The sequence below is a fragment of the Vespa crabro genome, chromosome 16 (genome assembly GCF_910589235.1).
Source record: "Vespa crabro chromosome 16, iyVesCrab1.2, whole genome shotgun sequence".
Taxonomy (NCBI): Eukaryota; Metazoa; Arthropoda; class Insecta; order Hymenoptera; family Vespidae; genus Vespa; species Vespa crabro.
The window spans coordinates 1,773,475-1,799,494 of NC_060970.1; the positions used below are offsets into that span (position 1 = coordinate 1,773,475).

The 26,020-nt window shown below is 35.0% G+C and overlaps 1 long non-coding RNA gene across 4 annotated transcripts in view; it reads right to left on the reverse strand.

Moving 5' to 3' along the window:
- Positions 1 to 21,077: 21,077 nt before the first annotated feature.
- LOC124429692 overlaps positions 21,078 to 26,020 on the reverse strand; it is a 42,677-nt gene continuing 37,734 nt past the window's right edge. For 3 of the 4 annotated variants that reach the window (XR_006943516.1, XR_006943515.1, XR_006943517.1), the window contains one exon: positions 24,269 to 24,598. This is a non-coding gene — a long non-coding RNA (uncharacterized LOC124429692). Of the gene's footprint in view, positions 23,904 to 24,088; positions 24,599 to 26,020 lie in introns of those variants that run through there. The other variant, XR_006943519.1, reaches the window with a different exon arrangement.

Below are 26,020 nucleotides of genomic sequence, written 5' to 3' on the forward strand. Positions count from 1 at the left end.
CTCGGGTCGCAAAATCCATGGAGCTGAATGTTTGTGTATTCAGTCGCGATAGTTCTCCCTGGTATGCGTAATTCATTTACTAAGTGCAATTGATCTCGAAACGCGATCCATGACATACAGATTTTGATGGGAACTGATTCGTCCAATGCAACACCGCTCAACCACAACTGTTGCGTGAGTATTTTGGCCTTAGTGACGACAGGACCAAGAAGACCGAACGGATCGAATAGTTTGGTAATGCTCGAAAGAATGGTACGCTTTACTATGCGTTCGTTCATGTTATCGATTTTTACGGCATAAATTATTAGATCACGTAGTGGTGACCCAGACTACCATGAGGGTCAAGGTAGTCTCCTCTAGGTTTAAACGCATGTGCATGACCGTTGAGCGCTTGACCATGTCCGATACCAGGCTTTCGTCGTTGGAGGTCCACTGCCGCAATGCCAAACCACCCTTTGACGTAATTTTGTTTATTCCGTCCCTAATTTTGATGGCTTCTTCATAAGCGTGGGTACTAGTAATCAAATCGTCCACGTAAAAATCGTGTTTAAGAATTTCGCCGGCTTCGGGACAGATTGCGCCTTCGTCGTCAGTTAATTGCTGTAACGCTCGGACAGCCAAAAATGATGCCGAAAACGTGCCGTACGTTACATGATTGGTCATCTTCTCGGAGATAAAATGTGACTGCGATCCGGTGTCCAAAAAAACTTGACAATTGCGCGTGAGATTTCCGTTCCTAAGCTGTACTACAGCTGTGGGTAGCAGTACGTAACAATGCGCGGTCGTTGGCAGAATCGTGCAGTTAGATGATACAGGGACTACAGACTTGGATTCATCATGAAACAATGTGTTATGTAGAAGCTTGCATCGCTGACAAGGCCCATACTTGCATATATTTGCGTCGTGATTCGCACGGAGGCAATTTTGACAAAGTTTTGCCTTTTTAACGAGCTCGCGACGATGATCAATAGTTGTTTCTAACAGCTTAGCACACCGGAATGCAGGGTGTCCTGATCCGTAAATGGCCCAAACCACCTCTACGGCCGTTCAGAAGGCTTGCTGAATTTGTGCGCGAGATTCACGATCATTTCCGCGAAGTCGATGGAAGATTTCGAAGAGCAGGAACGTCCCCTTGCTTGTTTAGATTCGGAATACTTTTGGTAACTGATGCGGTCTGATTTTGTGCGTTAACCGTCGGTGAGCTTGATTGTATTTATAGAAGTGTGTTTCTCCTCTCATGCAAGAATTGAAAGAATTGTTCATCAGTAAGAGAGCCATTAGATCGGGGATAATCACACCATCTCGCATGCGTGTTTTTGTCTAGACGCGAAGGTAGGAAATAGATAAGGAGCGTATTGTAAGACTTTTATCCTAATGATCTGATTGATTTGGAATTCTTCTATGCAATATTCATGAAATGAGCTAAGTCGTAATACGATCCTCTTTGCAATTTAGGGAAATCGAAAATCACCCTTAAATGTTTCTCTATTATCAGATGTGACAGATTATAATACTTATCCAACATTGACCAATCGAGTGCATAATTAGACTCGGTAACGTCTATAGATAAGATGACTGAGGAGGGTTCGACCTGTAAGCATGACTTCAGATAACTTAATCGATTACAGTCGTCTAGAGTCCGATTGTCGTGCATGGCAGTTTTGTATTGATTCGTGAATCTCTCTTCATGTTTACCGCTAAAGGTAGGCAATGAGATTTGTGGTAAATTTGCAGTTCGATTACCATTTAAATTAGTAGGTGATAATCGAGCTGTAGATTCCGTTTCCGATTGAATATGTGTTGCCGTCTGTGGTTCCGTTTCGTCCATTAGTTTTTCCGCGATAATTATTGTGTTTAGATAATCATCGTTGATATCAAATTTCTCTTCTAAATACAACTCTGCATCAGGGATTAAGCTTAATAGTTTCGTTTGAGCTTCAGAGTAAGTAAAGAAGACCTCCTTCAGGTTTTTTATTTTCTTTTTCAATTTATCTAGTTTTTTATCTGCCCGATAGGCTTCGATCACGTTCTTGAAACGCGTTAATAGACCTTTGAAAGTTCATCGCCTAACTTTGAAATCAGTTACGCTTTGCGCGTTAGAGGCTTCCATTGAGGAAAAAGATAAGAAAGGAATAGGAAACTCAAAAATAAACAACCTTACTTGAGAGGCGTAGGGCTACCAGGTTGATGAGTCTGGAGGCTACAGGTCTCTTTACTGCAACTACCTTGAACTTGTTGATCGTTCGGCATTTTGTTGTAAAGGATAGGCGATCTCGTGAAGCGTCTGCTTCCTATCTTTACGTGTTAATTGGCTTCTTCTTACGCTTCTCACAGGATCAGTGTCTCCAGAATCCGGTTCGAAGGACTAAAATGTTTTGTGTTGCGTCGGGTGGGCGCAACTACGAGAGAGATTTTAGATGTGCGTCCCGGACCGGAGCTATGACAGTCGATTTGCACGGAGAAATATCCTCTGTCTGTTCGAGCTACAGATCGCGATAAATAAGAGCGGCGGCACTAGGCTAGAATGCCATTGAAGGCCGTCAGCAAAATACAGCTTGTCGCGTTCCCGCAAATTAATTAGAAAACGCGCGTTCTTTTAAATGATCATGTGAAACTCGCAAGGTAGATGCGCGATATTAAATATTGGGCGCGTTGGAGTTGATTCGATGTATATTTGATGAATTAAGTTACAATTGTTTATGTGTTTCGTGTAATGATGTGTAGGTAGTTATACTGGCTGATTCTGAATAAGACTTGAGAGCTTAGATGTCGTGAATCTGAAAGATGTAATTTTCCTAATTTTTTGGAAGTCTAGAACTATCCACACAGACTGTAATGAGATTACAGGGAATAAAAAGGGCTGAGTTGAAGTATAATCTGAACATAGAAAGGGAAAGAATAAATGCCCATTGGTCGGGGATATATATTGTGAAGGTGGACACCGGAAGGGTGCCTGCACCTATGCTACCTCGCCCATTAGGGTATACGCTACGGTTCTACCCACTGACAGCAGCCACCACTACGAAGAGACCGGATTCGGAAAAACCCAAAACTCCTGCCGGCAGGCAGGGTGAGCGGTTTAACCACGGCTGACATCCTCATGGCAACGAGTCACCACGGTGATGCCAACCGCGCCCACGGGGAACCACGGGGAGGCCCACTCACAGTACCACGACCCTAGGTACTCGTTCCGTAGGATGGGATGGGATCGGGAGGATTGTGGGATGAGGAGAGAGTTGTGAAGGTGAGATAAAAAAAAACAGAAAAAAAATAGGGAGACGCGCTCGAGCATCTCCGACCCTATCCTGTTCGAAAGTGGGTTTACCTGAGAAGGTTACAGGCTCCCACTCCCATCACCGGGACTCCGACAATCCCAGTTGAACAGGACTTACGAACTAACAACCCTTGATTAGGAGGGTTTCCTTAAAATACTCCGCGAAGAGGGAGAAAGCCTCAGCCGTTGAGACAAGATGTCTCGCTACTTCGGGCCAGCTCCTTTCGCGGAGAATTTCCTCCAGAGCCACCCTCTGGGAGTCAAAGACCGGACAGTCGACGATGTGGTGCAAAACCGTGTCCTCTTCGCCACACTCGCAGGTTCCTTCCATGGTAATATTCAGCGCCTTTAGTTTGGCCTTGAAGGCACCGTGACCTGATAGAAACTGAGTTGTATAGTGATTAGGAGAGATGAAGCGGACACCCATCCTTGTCTTGATGTCCGGGAAGTACGCGTATGTGGTCCGTCCTTTTATGGAGAGCTCCCACCTAGATTGCCAATTCCTGTAGATTTCTTCGTCCACCTGTTTTATTATCGCGCGTTTTTTCTTTGCACCTTCCAGTCCACGCGTTATCGTCCCGTTGTTTCTATTTTTCCTGATATCGTAGAGCTTCCAACGCTTAAGTAACTGAAGGTCGACCGGGGGTTCTGCCGCTACTACGCAGAAGGATACAGTCGCGGTTGTACGATACGCAGATGTAACCAAAATGAGGGCCGATCGCTTGGTCGCGCTTAGTCTCTTGAGGTCCCCTTCGGTACAGAGGTCCGACCATCCCGCTGCTGCATACGTGACCGTGGGGGTAAATACGCCTCGGTATATCGTTCGTAGGGCGTAATGACGGAGCCCCCATTCCCAAGCCGCTAATCTTCCTAAATTTGCAAACAGTGGCCCGACTTTGTCGCTTAGGTACCGGCAATGCGTCGAGACCCCTAGGCCTTTATCGAAGTATACGCCGAGATATCTAACTGAGCTCCTGAACTTGATACTGTTACCCCCTATCCTTAAGGTTGGTGGCCTACTAGCTAAATCTGTCTTTTTTGATGATTTACCTATCTGATATACCTCCTTCCTATCTGGTCGAAGTCCTCCTCTTCTCCCTATGGGTTTTCTCTTTACCCAGTCGCTCTTTAGGACGATTGCCTCCGTTTTCCGCTCTGAAATTACGAGCTTCGCCGTCGAGCACCATTCTGGGATGCTTTTAACCGCGCGGTTTCCTACCTCTTATAATTCTTTCCAGGAATCACCGTCTATAATGACGAGTAGGTCGTCCGCGTACGCGAGTGCGTTGACTTCCGGTGATTTCTCGAGTATTCGAAGGAGCTGGTCGAACATGAGGTTCCAGCAGGAGGGGCCTAGGACCGAACCTTGTGGGTAGCCTCTCGAAGCCTGCTTAGAAATCTCATGCTCTCTCAAAGCTATCTTCACCCTACGGTCCGCGAAGTAGTTAGTCATTACATTGAAGACATTCCTCGGGCAGTCTCGATCCTGGAGTGCCTTGAGAACTAAGGGCCACCAGACATTATCGAAGGCTCCCGAGATGTCGAATAACAGTGCAATGACATATCTCCGAGAGGAGGCAGAAACGATTCGACGCATCTCGACTATCGCGTCCTCGGTGGAGCGTCCTGGGACGAAGCCGTATTGTTTGTCCGACAGTTTACCCCCTGCGAGGGATGATTTCTACTCGTTGCGCGTTTTATGTTATTGCGGAGGTTGTAATTTTTCTTGGGGGCTGGGGACGTATGTTCCGTTTCCGGAAGGGTTTGCGGGGATTGCGCACGGACATACGCTCGTGTTCGCGGACGCGTGGTAATCGATACGCTCTCTATGTTTAGCTCGGCCTGTCTATCGTCCGGACTAGAAGGGCCAATTTCGCCTATTTCGCCTATTTCTATGTTCTCGACTGGTTCGTTTACGACGTTCGTTTGCTTGGCCTTAGAAGATGGCCTTGGCAAGATCCTATCACACCATTCTAATACGATTATAGCCTCTTGAAGATTGGCTAACACCTGATGCAGTCCGGGTTGTGCGGGGCAAGAAACGCAGCGAGGGGTCGCACGGTGAGTAGCCTTGGACGACGTTGGCCACTCGACCGGCGTGTTGCTGCGTTCCTACGCTGCCCTAGGCCGGAAGTGCATCCACTCGTCATCTTCGGGGTCGCGCATGTTGCGTTAAGCGATGCTATGCGCGAACTTCTCCTCGCCACGTTAACCACCCCTGGGAAAGCCTCCACCCGGAGATTCGAACGGGAGGCTATTTTACCTCCGGAATTTTTTTCCCACGGACAACCATCATGACTTAAACGAAATTGACTTCTTAATTGGATGTAAGGAAAGAAGCTGCAAAGAAGACTTAGCTGAAAGAGGAAAGAAAAAAAAAAAAAACCATTGGTCGGGGATAGTTCATTGGAATGTTTAAATATTCCATGTGTGCCCCCTTTGTTCTAATGATCATGTAGATTGCAGGGTGTCAATAGATATTTAAAGCTAGAAGCCAAATAACCCTTGACTTGTCGCACCTAGGAGTCTACTTTCACTATTGGTCGGCTTGACATATTATCGAAACCCAGTTACTTTACTAAGAAACCCAGACAAAGATGTTTTTTATCTATGCGTTTTATTAGCGAATATCCAATAAGTTCCCAAGGGTAAATATTTCCAATGGTGATATAAGACCTTTAAGAGAAAGTACTGTGAACAATGGAGAGACGCACGTGTGCGTCAACACCATTATCCCAGTGACGTGTAAAAGATTCTTTACTTGCTACATATATCTGTCAGAGTATTAATTAGTTAAATTAAAATTAAACATGCCCAATTAATTAATTCTTCACTTCACAATTTTTTATTAATTTTAGGATACCACGCACTACTAGAATTCATACTAATAATAGCACCTTTGCGTTAAGTTTAATATGAGCCGTAGATTCACTTTTGTAACTTATAATTTTAGTTATATACAAATTATATAATTTGGTCACATTATTTACGTCCAATATTAAATTGGTTATATGCAACACACTACATGTCCAATTGTATTTCGTGAAAAATACTAATTGTTTTTATATCCTGTACGTCGTTTCGTTTTATCACTACGACAATATACGCGATTTTTACACATTTTATGGAAACCAAAAACCAACAAAACGACTCTTTGTAAATATCTTTTTGTAATTATTCCATGTTAATATACAAAGGTAGATCGTTTACATCTACAGCAGTTTGAGTATTTTGTCGCTATATGATGGTGGAATAATTTTTATATAAATGGAGATACTGGAGCTACTATAATTACGTACTATATTTTTGTGGGATTTTGTTGTTCCCATCGCCGATCAACTTTATATATTTCAAACCATGCATTTCAACGTTACAACGAAAATTCTACTGTAATATCAATAAATAAACATTTTTGAAATATTTATGATTGCGGAAGACCATTTGTGTACAGTTTATTCAATCGCAATAATATTTGTATCGAGTATTAATTTGATTAATATATAAATTTTTTTTAATCATAAAACCAACAAACACTTTTTAAGCACTTTGTAAAAATAATATTTTCTGTTTTTTTCAAACAATTGAATTATCCTGAAATGTTCATTTTATTAATAAATATGTAGAATAAATATATTTCTTTTGTATTTCTAACATATTCCTAACACATATTCAATTGCTCTTTTTTTCTTTTTCAGCGTTGAAATGTATTAATTTATTTTCAAAATAATATTATTATATATTATAAATTTATATTATATTCTTTATAAAAATAATCACTTTAAGAGCCACGTAATTAACAATTCAAACATAGTAATATATTGGAAATACCAAATCTAGACCTTCTAACATGATTTACTTAACTGATCATTTCGGGTTATAATTTCTTTTTCAAAAACAAACTATCTTTCATTCGAAATTTTAAATAAGAAAACGAAGTCCACGATACGAATTTTAATAGCGCTCGCCAGTGTTATCATAACGATGACGACTATGAATTTAATTTAATTTTAAAACAAAGAAAAATGAAAAATGTATGAGATTCGACTTTAATAATGAAAATGCAAAAATCAAATAATTCTACTTACGTACGTGGGGCAATGTGGAGACGGAGATGGAATGTTACGTCGTCTCAATTTTTCAAATTTACACTTTTATATCCATCATCATAAGAGCATTTTGAAAGACAATACAGTAAAATTAAAATATGACTAAGAACTATTCTCGAAAGGATCTTGTGAATTTTTGAAAGTGAATTAATAGATTCTCTCGTGAGCCACGGTTTTTGGGGCCTCTTTGGCATATACTCTCTTCTTTGCTTTGTGTCCTAATCTAATTGATTATCATTCAAAATTGCAATAGCAAAATTTTATTTCAGATTATAATATATGGAAGGAAACTTTAACATACTTGAAAAGCTATACACCTGGAAAGCGCAAACCTTATCTCTTTGGATAGAAATTGATTACTACGTTTTCGAGAGATATCTTTTCATAGCATAAGAGAAACGGAAACTAGTATATTAATCCCTGAAAATTCCGAACTAAAAATTGATTAACATATTTTTAGGCCTATGGGCTGTGATTCTACCAGTTTTCTTTCATCAATGACTCCATTCTTTTTTTAACTCCAGTTTTTTTTAACATTTATGAAAAATTTAACATTATTATATGAAATCAATACTATAATATGAAATAGAATACTTCGCAAAAGAAAACTTCGTTAAAATTAGATGACGTGGAGTTTCAAACGGACACTGACATAGGAACAATTATTGAGACATGGAAAAGTAAAGCTATCCATGGAAAATATTCTTATCAACTTAGTGGTAGTGGAGTAAACAAGGAAGCTTTAACGATCTGGGTGCAAAAGCTCAACTATTCCCTGAGACAGGGATTTTGCCATTGCAGTTCAAGATGAAATCATCGTGACAAAACAATATTGGCGAGCAATCTTACACGAAGACAGAAAACTGTCGTCGGTTTCGACAGGGAATAGAATCCATAGAACATGCCATAAACGAAGACTACCTCAAACGGCAAAATGATGTAATTAAGATTATGCACCAAGAGCTGGCCATGATACGTAAATTCATCGAAGATAAAAGCCCTATTATTAGTATGAAACATATGAAGTTCTAGTCAATTTCAACTTCAAATTGTATTGAAACCAGATGATGAGCATTGATCATACGATCCTTGAAAATCGGTCGGATATAATAGGGGTAAACAAGATTTCGAGGAATTGCTGGATTTTAAATGTGGCCATACCTCTTATTGTACACATACACAGAACATATGTAGAAAAAATTGCGAAATATGTAGACCTGACGCGCGACATAAAACAGCGTGAGAGACTAAATAATATTAGTATTGCCCCAAACATTGTATCCAGTACAAGAGTTATCGAGCAAATTTTAATCGATGAGCTGAAAAAATTGAAGTGCGAATATCCGTTACAAGAAATGTCGAAAGCAGGTATACTGATATCATGTTCTGAAAGAAGTAAGCATGAAAAAAATAATAAATTGTTGTAATGAGTATCATGTAGTGAATACATAAAAGAATAATTTTACTTGAGTACGGTTATTATTTATTACATGAACTCTTAATGATTATTTAACATAGGATTTGATTGGTTTTACAACATAGGTCCCACTATATATATATATTGTTAATATAGAATGCCTAACTGCTAACTGTATATTAGGTTGGGAAAAAGAAATCCATTATTTTTGCGTGAACTTCAAGATTTTATGTAACATGTTTCGAATTGTCCGATTTGGGTCAAATATGTATCGTTTTGTTCTATAATTTGTTGTCATTTTAAAGGTAGCTTCATAATCCCTTTCTCATAGAAGTCCTGGTCCTTATTGGCGAACAACTCTAGTAATCGATTTTCACAATCTTCTCTTGATGCTGATTTCTTATCACTCAGGAATTTTTGCAATGCGATTAAAAGATGGTAATCGCTTGGTGCCAGGTTCGGACTATATGGTTGATGCATTCAAACTTACTAATTAAGCTCCCGGAGTTTCTGGCGAGTTACTACAGACGTGTGTGACCTGGCGTTGTCCTTATGGAACACAACACCTCTACTCTTGGCCAATTCTGGCCGCTTCTAGTCAATCGCTAGCTTCGAACAGTCCAATTGTTGACAGTAGAGATTCGTATTTAGAGTTTCGCCATATGAAAGCAACTCATAATAAATGATTCCTTTCTTGTCCCTCCATATGCACAGCAGAACCTTCCTGGCCGTTAGTCCTGATTTAAGCATTGTTTGAGATGCTTCACCGCGTTTTGATCACGATTATTTTCGCACAGTATTGTCGTATGTGACCCATTTCTCATCCCCAATCAGCATTCGTTTAAGAAATGAGTCGATTTTATTCCGTTTCGCAAAGGTTTCGCAGATGAAAATTCGATTCATCGTGTTTTTTGGTGTTAATTGGTGTGGCACCTAACATTAAGTTTCTCTTTGAATCCAGCATTGTGCAAATGGTTTAAAACTGTTTTATGGTCGATCTTTAGCTCTTGGGCGATGCTAAGATTACTAACATGTCGGTCAACTTCGATTATTTCTGTGATTTTATCAACAATTTCGACGACGGGCCTGCCTGTGCGAGGTGCTTCTTGAACATCAAAAATACCTGAACGGAATCGACGAAACCACAATTAGCTGTTATAGTATCGGGACTATAAACACCATTCACAATTTTAGCCACCTGGCTTGCACCTGGAAGGCATTCGCCTTCATCAAAGAAAAACTGTAAAATGTACCGAATTTTCTCTTTGATGACTTCCATTTTTAACACCCTGTAACTCACAATTGAATGGATCAAACAAAAAACAGCAAAAGAAATTTTTTAATGTGAAATGTCACCCGGACAACGAGCATACATCTGAAATTGTTTGATCGATATTTTACGAGATATCGATCACTACAGCCATCTACCAAAAAAGTAATGGATTTCTTTTTCCTCAAACTAATATATATGTATTTTATTATTATTTTCTACTAAATTGTTTATTTATATATATATATATATATATATATATATATATATATATATATTATGACATACTGAATAAGAAAGGCTCCCCATCTTTCTATATTAATAGTAACAATTTCACCCAATATATTATTATTTAAATGTTTTAACTAGAGTTAAAAACCATTTTTAATGTTAATATTTCTTAAGATGGAGTAACTGATAATAGAATTACCGACAATAGAGTTATTGACAGTAGAATTATTGACAGTAGATTATTCAACAGTAGAATTATTGACAGTAGAATTATCGACAGTAGAATTATCGAAAGTAAAGTTACCTATAGTGGAATTATTGAAAGTATAATTACCTATAGTAGAGTAATCGACAGTAGAGATACCGACAGTAGAATAATCGAGAGTAGAGTTATCAATAGTACAGCTACCGTTAATAGAATTATCAACTGTAGAATTACCGATAATAGGATTATCGACATTAGAGTTAACGACAGTAGAGTAATCGATAGTGGAGTTACCGATAATAGTATTATCGACAGTAGTGTTATGGATAATTGAATGATCGATAGTAGAGTTATCGATAGTAGAATTACCTACAGTAGAGATATCGACAGTAGAATTATCGACAGTAGAGTTACCGACAATAGAGTTATCGACAGTAGAATTATTGACATTAATGCAATCGACAGTAGAATTATCGACAGTAAAGTTACCGATAGTAGAGTTTTGGATTGTCCAATTATCGACAGTAGAGTTACCGATAGTAGAGTTACCGAACTTTTGACGTTGATTTAGGTATTTCCTGTTATTGACATTAGTAATTTCTTGTTTATGGCTCTCGAATCCTACTAACTAGTACTTTCCTTTTAATATTTTACCGCTTGGCTGTTCCGGAGATTGAATTTTTATATTGGTCGTTTCTCACTCCTTTGCACGGGCGTGTCATGACATATATTCTGCAAACGCGAGCTCGCTCTTGCGCTCGTTGTGCGAAGGGCGAAAAGTAGCAATACATTCAGACGTTGTATTTCTGCACGTGTGTCTACGCACGCATCTTTTAACAAAGGAATAATGAGTCTTTTTGCATTATTCTTGAAAATTATATTGAATTCCAATGCTTCTAAGAAATAGAGTCATGAATACATTTTTATATTGCGCTATAAAAATATTCCAAATGAAAATATAATAAAATCAATGATTAGTTTGTTGACGCTAATATGAAATAGAACAATAACGCTTGAATTCAATAGCTTGTTATTATTAAGAAAATATATTATTTTTCTGTCACTTGCATGGTAGATATATAATGTAGCACTATCATTAATACTTATAATAAGCATGCACCAATTCACACGATAGCATATAAAAATAAGCCTGCTCTTTAGTTAAATGACGACATAAGAACCACCAGAAGGAATCTCGACGCCACTAGACAATCGTATATTATTTTCTTAAAACAATTATTCAGTTAAATTTAAAATCTACTCAAATTTATATTTCTTTTATAATTATAACTATCGATTTCATTTTGTTTTCGTTATTAATTCATTTCTGTTGTTAATTTTATCAATTGTTTTATTCTGCATAAAATCGTAATCATTTAAAAGTGAAGTGTCGAATATTGAACGAACCTTTCGGATCATATCCATCCTATTTTTCCACTGTCATTACCAACAAGAAGGAAGCAATCAAGGGTCAGTAGCTGAAGTCGTTGGAGCCCTCGAGTTGAAATTGGAATGAAGAGATTATATTTAGGACCTTCTTCGTCATATCATCAGAAAAGGTAAGGTTAAAGTGGATCTTTCTTGGTATGGTTAGATTGCCCTATTGTGAAAGCAAATAGAAGAGGCTCGTTCCCGTGTAAGATTCCGTAAGGATTGACCGAAAAAGAGGCGCGTGACTAGACTGAAATAATTGGGAGGTTGCAGACACTTCTGTAACTCTACAGCCATCCAAGACCCAACTTTAGACGTAATATTAATATATATTAAATTTTAGTAATCTCAACGCCACATGATCACTACGAATTCACTCGTATGCCACTTGGCCTTAAGAATGCCCCGGCAATATTTCAACGCCTTATGAATTTCGTTTTAACAGATCTTCAAGGCGAGGAAATTTTTGTCTACCGGATGACGTGGTCCTGTACGCGAGATCGCTTTGGGAGCACGAAATTAAATTCAAAAAACTAATAGAGCTTTCGAGAATAGTTAATTTAAAATTAAAACCAGACAAATGCGAATTCCTAAAAAGAGAAGTTGTTTATTTAGGCCACATAATTGGGAAAGGTGGAATCAAGGCGGACCCTAAAGCTCGAAGCGTTCAAAGAATTCCCGCGACCACGAAACATTAAGAATATTCACCATTTTTTAGGCCTCACTAGTTACTAACGCAGCTTTTTCCTAAATAGCGAAACCACTTACCTGCTTGTTAAAAAAAAAGGTAACCTTTGTGTGGAACAAAATATAGGACGACGCATTCACCTCTCTCCGGGATGTATTATGTCGAGAACCTATTTTGCAGTATCCTGACTTTACGAGAAAGTTTAATCTAACTACGGACGCGTCACGATTTGCTATTGGAGCCGTATTAAATCAGAGCCCTATTGGCAAAGACCTTCAGATCTCATACTGATTGTTGAATCAAGCTGAAAAAAAACTACTCAACGATCGAAAAGGAGCTGTTAGCTATTGTTTACGCGATACATTATTTCGCGTAATGAGATGATGGATGAGAATTTAACTTAGTAACAGATCATAAATCATTAGTAGAGAGAGAGAGAGAGAGAGAGAGAGAGAGAGAGAGAGAGAGAGAGAGAGAGAGAGAGAGAGAGAGAGAGAGAGAGAGAGAAAACAATATTAAGGATGATTGTCCTGTAGGGATTAGAAAAGAAGAGGGCTTAGAAAAGAAGGAGAAAGGTAAAGTGATCGGAGAGATCAGTCGTCTTTTACGGTAGATATGGTGAACTTGAAATGTTCCGCTTGATATACATTTTATCAAGGTTTTAAGTCTAGTATGGTTAGTTTCTTCTCATGAAAATAACACAGTTATTTATTTAAAGTGGATGGTTCTACATTCAGATATTTTTTTATTTTCTCTTTTTCTATTGTTTCTTATTTTTTTATATTCTTTTTGGTTTTTTTCTTTAGATATCTCGCTTTGCTACATGTATGGTTATTTTGTATTTCTCTTGTTTTTGTTTTAATACTCTGTTCATTTTCCTACAATTGGACTATATCGTGTACCATCTTATACTATATACGTTTATAAATATATATTTTTATATATGTATATATATATATATATTTAATTTTAAAAGAAATTATATACCTGGAATATATAATATCACTGTCTTTTCCTTCCTATTATTTTTCAATCATACCAGTATTACTATGATTGTAGTGAATACTACTTTGTACTGCGTTGCTTATAATTTTTTATCCTTTCTTTTTTTCTTTTTTCGTACCGCAGCTTTTAAATATCTACAAAAATCAATTATTTCTTTATTGTTCTTTACACACTTCGCATTACTATTATATATATACTGTTATCTTTTTTACTTGCCTCTGTTTAAGTAGTCTATATTGTTACTACTATGTACTTTGCTTCGACTACTATTGTACTATTACTCCGTAAAGTCTTATTATTATTATTTATTTTTTTTGTACTTTCTTGCTTTCCACTATTATGGAAATTTTTATCTTTACTTTACTCGTATGTAAAAAAATATTCGCAAAACGAAATTATATATTTTTTCTCTTTTTCTTTCAGTTTCTTCTTTTTTTCTGTTTTTTTCATGTTTCTTTCATTTTCTCTCACATTGTATATGTCTCCCTTGTTTATCGTCGTTTGTTCAACTCAAAAAGTGTTGGATAACAGGCATATCGAATGTGAACGAATTGAACGATAGTATCAAAGGAAACAACTTGATGTCGAACAATGATAGTAGTTCCTAATTGGTAATTCTTAATGTTCGTAGTTGACCTTTTCGTCGGGAATGGATGGGGGAGAATTGGGGGTCAGGTAAAATCGAGGGCTGGATATCTATAGAGATAATCACGCTCGAATTAATGCGCTTTTCGAGATCTCCTGTTCGCAATGTGTGTACCCTGATTGCTGTCAGCAAAAACGTGACTGATCCGATACAAAACATTGTTCGTTTGTCCAATGGCGTGAGCGAAATTATCGACGGTGTGATTGAACGAGGAGGTGGTAAGCGGGGGGAGGAAGAGGTGAAGGGAAGATATTGATGAAAGAGAAAAGGTATGGTGGTACTGGTAGGAAACGAGAAAGGGAAACAAAGGTTTGTGATAAACAAAAATTGGTCCCCTTTCCTGTATTTCTCTTTTTTTCTTTCTTTCTCTCTCTCTCTCTCTCTCTCTCTCTCTCTCTCTCTCTATTTCTTTCTCTGTATTTTTTCTTTTCATTCGTTTTTTTCCACACCTATAGATGTTGAAGATGTATTATTGGCTTATTACCTTTCGTTAAATGCGTAACGTTTCTGGTTCTGACGATCAACTGATCGTTCGATTTGTCGATCGATTAGAGATAATGATTAGATAGATAGGAGATAATGGCTAATACCTAAACAAATTTAGGTCCTAAGCGAGTCGTGAAAGAATTTCTTAAAGTTATAGTTCAGTTCATCACTACACTGTGCGATATAGTTACGGTTCTTATTGTGTACGTTAGCAAGCAACAGTACTTACTGGTCATTAGACATGTCAACAGACATTATTGGTCATTTTTTACTTTCTCAACCCTCAATAATGGTTAACAGAAGAAGACAAACAGTGTATATATTTCATGTGAAAGTGAAAATAGTGAAGATGTTCAAATGTTAAGTATAGAAAGAATTGATAAGACAAGAAATGACAAAGATTCTGACAGTAACGTGATTGTGCTATTAAGGAAGCCCGTGAGGAGATTAATTATAGAAGATGAAGGTTGTGTTATGAAAATACGTGTTATGAAGATTGGAAGGAAGAACAAGCACATCATTAATTTGGAAATATTCTAAATCTTGCGGCATAAACACTTTCGTTTTAAATCAATTAGGTCCGAATCCAGGATTACTAGAATTATTTTTCATGGTTTTCGATGAGAATTTCTGTAATATACTAATTACGCAAATAAGTTTTTACGTGCATCAAATAATGAATGATGAGAAAAGAAGGAAAACGCTTGTTTTCCGGGTAGATATGATGAAATGAACGTTTACTATGAGCTGTGTATTTTGACAATAGAAGTCAAAAAATCTAATGTACAAATGTACTGATCTAAAAGAGAAGTGACAGAAACTTTTATATTTAGAAAAGTAATGCCTTTTAAAAAATTTTGGCAAATTTCACGATTTTTACATTAATATTAATACTGATGAATCTTTAATCAATTTAATAGAAATATTGTCGGTAGACATTTATCCAGCTCCATATAGAATATATTCCAGTATGATCGAAAAAGATTATTAATTAAATGAACGAACATGGAATAATAGAACTATGATGTTTTCTCTTTGAAATACGACGAACGGCTTAATAATATTCTATATATATTAGTTTTTATTATATTATATTCTATTTATATTAGTTTTCATTTCAGGCCCAGAAATAGGATATGAATATATAAGTGGAATCTCATTTGATATAATTTTTATATTGCTTCTTATCATTATCATTTCATAATCTTTATTATATAATGTAACATAATATAATATATTATATAATACATACTTTAATATTTATATATAATAATATATATAATATACAACTCCTCTTGGCACTTAATAAGTATTATATTAAATTAAATTGAACTGATTAATTCAAACATCATATTTTCATTCCCATTATCATGTTAATACTCCGACTAATTTACATCTGAACTATTTCGGTAAAATAAATTATATCACCTCCACATTAAGATCAAGTGTTTTGGCTTTCTTATTCTTTACTGCACCCTGCACATCTTTTCGTAACTTAGTACACATTTCTCCGCTTTCTTCCATATCTGCTTTTTTTAATATCCTTCATTTTCTTAATTATTCCTTTTAACCACTTTATCGCTTCTTACGTCTCTTCAGCACTGAGAATTTCTGCTTCCTGTAACTCTGTTCTATTCACCATTTCGCATTCATTCACCCAGTATTCAATAGAATCTTTCTCTTTACTATAGAACTTGCATCATTTCTCTTCTTCAGCTCTCTACAATTTATTGGCTTCTTCCAACGAACCGCATTTTGCTTTTACAATTATTGCATAATCTTCATTGTCATCTGCTTCTCCTTCATTAATTTCTTTATATCTTTGAATGTATTTTAGTTTCTTAATGACATTTTACTATATCAAGCTTTTGACTTTTCTTAAATATTCAAAAACATTTACTAAGTTTACACAATTTTCAATAGTATTAAATTAATCTGATTTCACCAATCAGATTTGGGACATCAACTGAATTTGTAATTAAATATCCAAGTGACTGATTTAAAGTCACTAAAATATATTTCATTGTGGTCTATATTTAGTACATATTACGTGTTATCCCTCTCTGAAGATGTTATTATGATTGCTATGTAGACTGAATTTACAGATAGATGATACATTAAAATATAACAAATATAAACAAACTTTCATTCTCATGTATAAAAATTCAATCTTTGTAAAAAAAACCACTAAACATAAAAACAGCATTGTAATAAAATTCTTTTCTATTTCAATACCACAGTTTTTACAAATTAATGATTGCTCTACTAAGCATTTTTCTCACGTATATTTTTCATACTGCAAGCAGATTCCCGTTGTACAAAACAAAGAGTAACAAGTAAAGCCTTGATCAAGTTAGGGAAACAGGAAAGTATTGTACTATTTAAATTGTAACACCTTCAGTTGTAACCAGAATAAGTGATACGAATTAGTTAGTCCATATCTTATAGATAGGATTATAAAATATATCCTTCATATATTGTATGAATCTGCACGTAATTTTAGTTGGAAAGAGTTGTTTATTAACGGTAAGATTCATGACCAGCTTCTAACAATTTTAGCTATTTTCAATAAATTTATTCCATACTTTAGAAATCAAAGAATATTTATCAATTTGTAGACGTTGGTTTCGAATACTTTTTTCATCGAATAAATTAAAAAATTTGTATAAAACAATTCTTGGTTGTCGTGTTTGAAAAAAATGTAGTCTCCCATTTCTTATTCCACAAATATGAAATGTTCAAATTTTTTTCTTCGTATACTCTACATGCTTTCAAAATAAGAAGACATGTATCTAATTTTGCTAGATTCCATGTTATTCCTAACACTCGATTTGCTTCTAGTTCTGTGCATTTTCGCATGAGTTCAATAATAATTATCAAGGCAAATATAGTTCTTATTTGACCCTTCATAATGTTTTTTTTGTGTATATCGTTGGATTTGGTAATTACCGTCCAAATCTTGAACTCTTTTGTATTTCTTCCCATACAGTTCCATCAATAGCAACTTCAATATCATAGTAATTTTCTTCACTCTCGTTTTCAGAACTTGACGGAAATCCTCTTCCCTTTTATCTCCTATTTGTTCAGAATGTTCCATTCTTCATCCGCATTATTTAAGCGTTTATTATCAGTTTCGAATAAATTATATCCAATTAGAATTTGGTAATCTTCAATTTTAGAAAATTTATCTTCATCGTCATGTTTAGGAGTAAATATTAGAAATATTAGTAAATATTATAACAATACAGTAAAATAAAATGTAAACTAACTATTAAGTTTTGTTCACTTTCTCTTCCCTTATTATTTTCACACTGTAATGTTCTGTTTGGAACTCTCAAAAGTAGACTGTTTTTTGATGCAGCAGTATGTACGATAATAATATTCGAGGATAATTTGAATGAATTTGGTTAGATCAAATCTCATATGCCTAATTTATTGTCGTTTTTACGACAAAAAATTGTCATTTAATTGGTTACGGTTGATATGACAAGGTACATATTTTTCTCAGAATAAACAAAATAAAAGCAAGCGTAAATATTGATAAAATTATTAAATGGATTTTATAGAAATTATAATTATATTAATATAGCAATTATAATTATAAATCAAATAGAGAAAAAAATAACAATGAATGCAAAATTTCTATTCAAAATCCAATACAAGTCGTTTGAGAAATTGTGGTACGGTTAGTGTTAAAAACATTTAGACGATCATTATCTGTAATACTGACATTTACTATTTTACTATTTTAAAGACCTACTTTGTGGACTTCCACAACGTTAAATGAGTGTGTGAAACAATCGAAAATCTTCTTCGTCCATAGACAAAAGACGTTAATAGAATTCAGCCCAAAAGCATTGTTGACAAGCATCGTTGACATAATAAACAGCGTTATCTATCAATAATAACTTTTTTCACTTGTCTATTTTTAAGTGTTCGTTATTCCACTGCTGGAATAAAAATCATTGAAAATCATTCAATAAGAATGTTATAATTCATCTAATCAGGGACATATATGTAGTAGGCATAGTACTTAAATGTACATCTTTTGAAACATCGAGTTTTATTACTTTTTCCAATTAATAAAACAGGAATCTTATCATGGGTCAAGAGCCGTGATTCGACCTTTATGACACGGTGTTAAGCATTCATGTTGACACATGTCTTTTGCGAAAATGATTTCCATAACAAGCTAGTTTCATTTGCGTTATACACATTTTCCAACATATGATTTTCTTTCCTTAGATATTCTATATTCTCTTTTTTAAAGCTGCAGATTTATCTGATGAAGATTTTTACCTGACACATAGTCTACGAATATCGTAACGTGATTTGAATTTTGCTAATCAATCCAATGATGGTTTGAAATTACAAGCTTTATTTAATTTTCGATTGTACTATAGAATTTTTTCGTATACGACTGGACCAGATATCCTCTACCTTTCTTTTGACAGAATCGTTGATACGTAGCCATGTCAAGAATTTTATTGTTAACAGACTTCATATTTTTTCGTGTGCACTGCAATCAACTCTCACTATAATTTAGGATTTCACACTATCGTCTTATAATGTCACAAACTGTTGATTTTCCAATTCCACAAGACGCTGCTATTTCAGTTATTATTTTACCACTATTTAACCGACATAATATTTCACGTTACGTTTGAATTGATAAAACGGTATGATTACATTTCGACATAAAGCTTTAGAAAATAAAGATCAATCAACAATGATATGATAATATATGTTAATGTCCCTGATCGCCACATATACTCAATATTGATCTGGCTAATCAATGTTCGGAAATCGAGGTTCTACTGATTGACTCTTAAGTGATGTTGGTGAATATTCTATCCTCTATGTGATGTAATGTAAATTAGTGATTTGAACAAAGCCTCGGAATTTAGTGGTAGAATTTCAGATAGATAATACGAAATTCAGCCGAATCAATTATAATCCAGTGATGTATCGATAGATAATCTTTTTCTAGAGAAGCAGTGTAAGAAATTGTATTATTTTCTTTATTTTCACTCGGTCATTTATTTATTGATGGTTTTACCAACTTACTTGATTTTTGTATTCTCTTACTTTTTTCTATATTCCTGTTGCTTTTTAATGGTAGTTGTTCGAATTTGGGAATTTTTAATAAAGCTCTCACATCAACACTTATTCTGTTTGATATACTTTCACAACCAAACATTTTTGATACATTTATACATTTAAAAGAATTACACTTAATGTTTACTAGAAACATTTAATTATGATTCTTCAACTAAGTTATGTAAATAATTTTGATTATTCTGGTAAATTACTATTATATTATCTTTTAATTAATTTTCATTTGTACGATTTTCTTTTATTTCATAATTCAGAATAATTTCTTAAAAAGATTAAATATTTAACAACAAATCCATGGGAAAAAATTATATATTTATATTGAACTACATCATCACCGTATTCCTATTCTAATCCTGTTGTGTACCTAAAATATCTTTGTAAATATTTGAAAAATTAATATCTTTAGTTAGCTGGTTCAACTCCTGTATCCTCACATATAATTTATGTTTCCGACATTTCTGCTATTTTCCTTCCTTTATGTTTTCGTATTAATTTTTTAATATTTTAAGATCTGTAAATTCTGTAAAAAAATCATGTTGAAATCTTTGACAAGTTTTATCCATGCAACAGTTTTTGGTTATTTTCACTTATTCAAACAAATAAAAGTATGTTGTGCCTTTTGGCAGTGAAAAGGATGTTTTAGTAGACCGTTGTAAAAAGAAGTACGATTTGCTTTTAGTCGCGAAAAGTAGCATGCTTCCCTTTTAGCTGCAGAAACTATTACATTAAACAGGTAGTATTCTACTGCAAAAACGAAAAGGTTTACATTTTTTTTTTACTTGAAATAAATTCTTTATTGAAATAAGTAAAACTTAATCAATTAATGTCGTTATGCACATAGAGTATTCATCTATGAGAATACGAGTAGTAATAGTCGAAACATCATTAACAATAGCATGTGACAATCTTTGTATCATACTAGAATTATATATGTTTTATTATTTTTCTTAATAAATAATTATTACAATAAAAGATGGAGTTTATTGTCAATCACGGATCACAAATGTAAACAAACGTAAATTAATCTATTTAGATAATAATATTACTTAATTATACAATTGAATAAATTTTCTCGGGGTAGGATTTTTAAAAACCGTTGATGATAAATTTTTTTTTAATGATAGTTGATTTTTAGTATCGTAGGTATTTTATAATCTATATTTTATAATATTTTGCTTTAAAACGTACTGTCTTAAGATTTTAATTTTTATATTGTTTCCATTAAAATCATATTTAACGCTAATTGAATTCCTATTTGACCGCATACTTATTTCTCTGAAATAATTGAAATAAAAGAATTGAAATGATTTAAACAAAGGGTCAATTAAATTTTTTCGAGAAATTTTTAAAGTTAAATATATTTGCCTACAACTTTTCTTTAATAATGTATGAATTATGAACTTTCCATTTTCTCATGTGTTTGCATTATTCATCTTGGGTATATACGGATTTGTTTTTATAATGCTATTCGATACGGGCGTGCTTGGAATCATCATCATTCTGCGTATGGCTCATCTCCAAAAGTATAGAAAAATAATGTTAAAATAATTAAAAAATATACTTTCTTTTTTATGCATTTTTGATTTTGAAATTAAAATGTACCTATGAGTTATAGTAATGTTGGAACCTACAACAGTTATAATAAACATAATAGTCTATTTTGTTATTGTTCGATCTGCTGTAACTATTAAAGATGCTCCATCACGAAAATCACGTATAAGTTGTTCCCGCAATCTCCGAACAAACATAAAATGTGACTTAGGCGTTTAGTTTTCTCTTCTAACTCACACCTTGTATTAGCTACAGTTTGCGCATATCTCTAATCCCCCCAAAAAAAATTTCTCCGCCAATTACACGAATTTCTCATTAAACAATATGAATTTGCATATTGATTAGCCTTATCGACACCTTCTATATTTAAATTGTATTTTTAAAATAATTTTTAGCTTGCTAATGTTAAAAATGCTATCTTGTTTATTCTTCTTTGTATATTGTTCATACCGGAGATAAGATTACAGAAAAAAATTGATTGATTAATGAAAAGACATTTTGAACAATCCGATAATACGAAATCAAGCATAGTGTAATCTTGCGTAAAAATTATGTTATGTATTCTAATTATTGTCATAATAAAAAAGTATTAAAATCATTTATCATGTTATAATTAATAATACTTTATGTGGAAGGTTAGAGAATATAATTTTCATAGAAATGTTTTGTTAGAATTGTATTAAAGTCAGTTTGCCATTGATGATCGCAACAATCCAAAATATTCTATTTAAAAGCAATGAATCTGATTAGGAATTAACATTTGATGAAATTCAATCAACTCTTCAAAAGATGAAATCTGCATGACAAATATTTTTATGAAAATCGCACAAGTAAGAGTAGAGGATGAATCGCGTAGATCCTAATCTAAATGTCTTGCTCTAAAACAATTATATCTAATGATATTACAATCCTGTTTTTAAATTAACAAACATTTTATAAAATATGAACTTTATAACATACTTTGATTACATCAAAAATTCTTTGTATTTAATGATCTCTTTCACGTGACCGATCTTGTTACAGTGCGCACAAAATTTTGGCGTCGGCTTGAAATTTATCTCTCGCGATTGTCTATCCCTAGTTTCCATTCTACTACTGTTTAACGGTCTATCCCTAAGAAGTTTGGTTTGTTTATATCTTTGATGATGCAGTCGGTCTTGCTCAATCATCAGATAATGTTCCTGTGCCTTCTCATATGCATCGAATATGTCCCTGCAGTTGGTTTGATTTCTATCCTACCATTTCGCGGAAGACCTTCGCAGAAACTTACCAGTGAAAATTCCTCTATCTCGATAATATTCTCTTCCGATAACTCATTATCTTTAAGTCTCTCTTCCTTGTAAATTGCCTGCTGTAAATCTTTAATTCTATTTATGTATTGCAAAATATGCTCGTCGAGTTCCATGCAGATGTTACTTAATTCGGCCATATACTGTTGTTAGGTGCGATTTTAACCTTATCCTGAAGAAACTCCTGCGTAGCATGTTGCATAGATCGTCTAGCGTAAGTATTTCCCGATCTCCTACGGCGATGTAAGCTAAATCCCTAAGATTATTTATAATGAGACGAGTTACTATTGCCTTACTATTTGGCGGTGTTAATTCAGGAGCGCGTTTGCATGCTCGAATAAAATTATTTATCGTTATATTTCGCCCATCGTAGGTCGAAACAGCGTCCACAGCTGCGCGAATTGATAAATCACGTGCTTCGCAACGGCGTGAGCCCCTCCGCCTATCATCTACCTGTCGCTGTGCGTTTAATATTTCCCGCAATGAAGATTTGAACGAGGTGAAATCTGGTTTAATTGTCTAGTTTCTTAGTTAGTTCTTCACGTTCGGATAGAGCTTTCTGACGCTCTAGAATATGTATTTCTTTTTGTCGAAGTCTACGGCTAATTTCTTAGTACTCGTTCTCGTTAACGCGTCTAACACCGCTTCGCGTTTCAATTTTGCCGGTGGATTTCGATTGCGATTGCTTTTCGTTCGACATTCTGTTTCTTTTCGTAATCCCACAACTGTCACCGACTTTTATTTCTGACATGTTACGTATGATCCTTAATAAACTGACACTACGTACGATCCTTAATAAAACTAATTTTCTATGAAGCTCCGGCTTTCACGAGATCTTGTGCCTTTTCGGCCGTTACCTGCCTGGGCAGTTCTTTTGACTCGGGATTGGCACCAGAGTATTAAAGCGACGTTGCAAACGCTCTCTTACCTCTTGGGAGGGTGATTTCAGACGATGCTGAAGCTTTATCTCCAAATACCTCGGAGTCCTAGCAACCAAGCCTGGAAGGTCCAGTGGAGGAATTCACCTTCTGGATGACTGCATAATTCTTAAATAAAGATCAGATGTGAAAGTTCTCTTCTTTCTCTTCCACAGGTTCGATATCCAGTGCGTCGTTGTTATTTTTCGTTTCGTAATAGAATTCCTTTAATAAGCGACGCAATTGGTACTTCCTGCCACCACGATATACTTTAGGCATAAAGGTAGAAAGACGCTCGGAAAGAGCGGTTAATTAGTAGTAGGTAAGGAGAGAAAGAGAATAAATTGTCGTCCGTGCGGGGTCTCCTCATCGAAACGACAATTTGCTTGGGGAAAATGCCAGAGCGTTTCGTCCTCACCGAAACAACAAAGTTGTCCGTGCGGAAGTTACTCACCGAGAGCAATGAGGATGGGTAAGCGGATTAATAGGATTTCTACCTGTGCGGTAGAGGATGAACAAATTGCACTGTCGCGTTGAATTTGTCGACTGCGTCGCGAAAACTAGCTCCTGAGTTAAAGACATGCGCGATGAAAGGAACCGTTACGAATACAACCGGGGTTACTAAATTGAGACGTTCAAAAAAAACAAAACTTTTATTTGAAAATATAACTAATTGTACATTTACGCGTGCAGATGAAAACTCTAAACTCAAGAGATGCGCGTGATTCGTCTCGACTCTCTCAAGAGATGTCTACTCATCGGAAGATCCGAAGCAACAACCATGGAGGTGCTTTGTGCAGTCTCATATATGTCCAAGTCACTCAGCGTTCGGCGGCACGTGGTGCTTTCTCACTGGTCCACCGCTGGCCCAAATCTGAGGTGGTGGGGTGGATTCTGTGATGTAAGTGGGGAGCACTGCATACACCGAGGCTGAGCGGGTAGGGCCTTGGTGGGTCGTGAGTATCTATTGTCGGGACGGAAGGTCGAGAAAGATTTCTGACTTAATCACTTCAGCATTTTTAAGAAGAGTCTAAAAAATTCTCGGGTATTGTTTCGTTTCCTACCTGCGTTATTGTTTGGAACCGGACCGTCCCATGTACCTATGTATTAAGGACACGTGCGTTTTTAGAGATTATGTCTTTCCTGTAAGATCTATATGCTCGGTGCATTTAATACTCAGGTAAAACTGTCTCTTATGTTTACATTATTTACAATATTTTATGTACATATAATAAGTCTAGCCTATGAATTATTGTGCTTAATAGAATGTATGCCTTTCGTCCTTAACATATGTTTGCAATGTCGAAATAAATAAGATTATATAGGTGGATCCCCGTGTCTCCCTCAAAGCTAAATAATGTTTTAATTTTAATTTTATTTTTACAGATTTTTCCAATACGTTATTTTATTTTTTTTTACAGGTTTTCGTCGTGCGATGTAGCAATATGCTACTTACATACTTATCGTGCTTAAACATCCAGAGTCTACCGATAGTAAAGAAGGTACTAGTCTTCAATCATCAGATCAATGGATTTGAGTCAAGTAAAAAGTAATAAATCAAAGATCTGGAATTATATCGTGATTTCTGGCATAAAATTAATAATAACCAGATAGTAAACAAACTTAAACATAATCAGAAGGCTACATAAGATAAGCAGACTTGGAGATGTATCGAATCAAAATTTTTCTAAATATTACGATCTCAATGAAGTAGTTGATGTATGTATTAATGAATCATTAATACCATTTTCAGAATGCATAATTCTTAAATAATTTTTAAAACAGAAGCACCATAAATACGGTATTAAACTATTTAAATTATTTTATGGTCCAAGATATACATACCAATTTCAAATATATTCTGAAAAAAAAATCAAACGCACCATATTTAACACTAACAAGTATTGTAATGAGCATGTGTAACAATATACCCCATAAAGACCACACAATTTACGCAGACAATTGGTATACCAATATCAATTTAGCCGAAAAATAAATTGCTTGTAACACTCATTTGGTAGAAACTATAAGGAAAAACCGGAAAAGAATATAATAAGAAGAAGTTAAACCAAAAAAATTAAAATGAGACAAGTTGATTGCAATGCGAAATAAGAAAGGGATTATGGTTCTTAAATGGAATATTTTATGGATATTTTAATAATTTGAATATGAAAAGGATATTTTAATAACTTCCACAAAACATATGGCAAAAACAGTAACTGTATGCAAAAATAATTACTCACGTGGAAAACTAACAGTAATTTTAGATTACAATGTAGGGAAATGTGATGTGATTTATCCGATCAGATGATAGGATATTCTACACTACACAGAAAAACCCTCATGCGATATATAAAAGTATCTCTCGAATTGTTATTAAATACAT